The sequence below is a fragment of the Sorex araneus genome, chromosome 9 (genome assembly GCF_027595985.1).
Source record: "Sorex araneus isolate mSorAra2 chromosome 9, mSorAra2.pri, whole genome shotgun sequence".
Lineage (NCBI taxonomy): Eukaryota > Metazoa > Chordata > Mammalia > Eulipotyphla > Soricidae > Sorex > Sorex araneus.
Window position 1 is genome coordinate 39,121,301 of NC_073310.1, and position 2,277 is coordinate 39,123,577.

General features: G+C 41.5%; 1 pseudogene; it reads right to left on the reverse strand.

The window, feature by feature from the left end:
* Positions 1–1,162: 1,162 nt before the first annotated feature.
* On the reverse strand, positions 1,163–1,554 carry LOC101548911 (nuclear transport factor 2-like; annotated as a pseudogene).
* Between the last annotated feature and the right edge of the window lie 723 nt (positions 1,555–2,277).

The window sequence follows — 2,277 nt, forward strand, 5'->3', positions numbered from 1 at the left end:
ATTCCCTGGAGCACAGAGCCAGGAATAGCCCACAAGATGTGCCCAAAAACCAAAAACAAAAATTTTTTTCAAAGAGAGAGTAAGTATAATTCATAATTAATAATGACCATAGAATCTGACAACACTGATCGAGAAGAGTTGTGTTTTTAAACAGGGCAAGAAAAGAGTAGAGGATGGGGCTGGAGCAATAGCACAGCAGGTAGGGCATTTGTCTTGCACGTGGCCTGCCCCGGTTCAATTCCCAGCATCCCATATGGTCCCCTGAGCACCGCCAGTGGTGATTCTTGAGTGCAGAGCCAGGAGTAACCCTGTGTATCACTAGGTGTAACCCCAAAAGCAAAAAAAAAAGAGTAAAGGAGTAGACAAAGGGGTTTCCCCCTTGGGTCCAGAGATATAGCTCAAGTGGGTGGCACTGAGATTCCATCCCTAACCCTGGTTCCACCAAGTTGCATCACATTATTGCGCCCATCAGACTCAAATCTGTGAGTCCCTATGAAAAAGAATTGTATTCTACCTTTCGGTTTTATTATTGTTGTTATTGTTTGGTGTTGGGAATTAAACCTACTACCTCATAGGTGCAAAACATGAGTTTCAAGCTAAGCTGACATGTTTTCTATTATTTTTAGTAATCATATTGGTAGTGGTAGTATTAGTAATAAAAAGTAGTTGCCGTAGTATTGCTTTGACTGTTGCTTGAAATTTTTTGAACAAAGCAAATTAGTAAATATGAGATATTCATTTTCTTCTTTTTAAAATCTTAGACATCAAGATTTACATAGTTGTTTACAGTGTTTCTTGTTGTCATCCTTAAGATAAGTTTTGTGGTTTTATTGTATCATGAGGCATTGAAACGTTTGAACAAATCAATATCTAGGTAAGGTAGCTACTTTCTCCTTCACTTCTTTGAGTTACTAGAGCAACTTGTATGTAGATTTAACAACAACAAAGGACAACCTTTTGCATTATTTAAGTCTTTCCAAAGCATATGCTGCTGCGAACAAACTTCTGTGAGATGCATCTAGTTTAGCATCGAAACATCGTGCACAACGCCTTGATGGCAGCAGTGCTTTGCACCCACTCCCACCATCGCTCTGTTTGGGTGTGTATATGTGGAATATCTGGAGTAGTGTGAATAGCACCCAAAAAAAAAAATGGGAGGAGGTCAGCAGAAGCCGTGTAGGGCAGGCCTGAGCACGTCATTGGTGGAAACCCAAGAATAGGTGATGCTCTGTAATAGGAACAACTGGGGGAATCCTATTCTTGGCTTTCATTGGCCTTCATTGGCTTTGAGCTGGCCCACCAGCATACTGATGATGCCACGGTCAGGCGTGGGCTGGTGGTCCTACGCCGCGATGCTGTCCTGGATTTTCTGGAACGGAAAGCAAGACAACTTCCCAGCAATGCCAGTTTTCCCCTGGACCAGCTGTCCTGCCCACGTAAGGCATGATGCGTCAATGTAAACTGCGCCGAGCTGAGTTCTGTCACTATCAAGTAACTGGTAGTAATGCTGAATGAAGCTGAATCCAATCTCTCCCACAGTGGCTTGTCTCCCATTCTGGAGTGTCACCGGCTAGTGCAGAGTAAGGGGCTGGCTTGAGGAGGGCATACAGTGGGCTTTCAGAACTACTATGTTCCCACTCCATTTTCCTCTTAAAAATACTTTTTTTTTTAATTTGGAAGGACAATCAGATATAAGACTGGAGATTATTCAATCTTGTAGTCTTTAATTTGAATTTAAACTCAGTATGAGGGGCCAGAGTGATATTACAGGGGTTAAGGTGCTTGCCTGGCATACGCTGACCTGGTTTGATCCCGAACACCTTACATAGTCCCCCAAGCTCACTAGTTGTGATTCCTGAGCACAGAGATAGGAGTAAGTCCTGAGCACCGCTGAGTGGGGTCCAAAAACCTTAAAAAAAAAACAAAAAAAACTTTAAACCCAGTATGAACTCATAAAGTATTTATAGTATAGTATAATATTATCCCTACTGAAAAGATCCAGAAACAGGAAAAATGGCCAACACAGTTGCAATGAGCATCTTTAGTGCCCAGATTATTACATTGAAACACAGATTTCCCCTGACTTCTGAAAGCAGAACATCCCTATAGAATGCTTCATAAGTTAGAATGTCATAAAGTGAAGAAGTGATCATTACCATAATTTACATGGGGAGAAAAATGTTATTGTTCCCAGAGTGAAAAATGGCCTACTGAATGATGGCAGCTAGCAGATAACTTAAAACAATACTCACACATGGTAAAAGCAAGAATGATGTG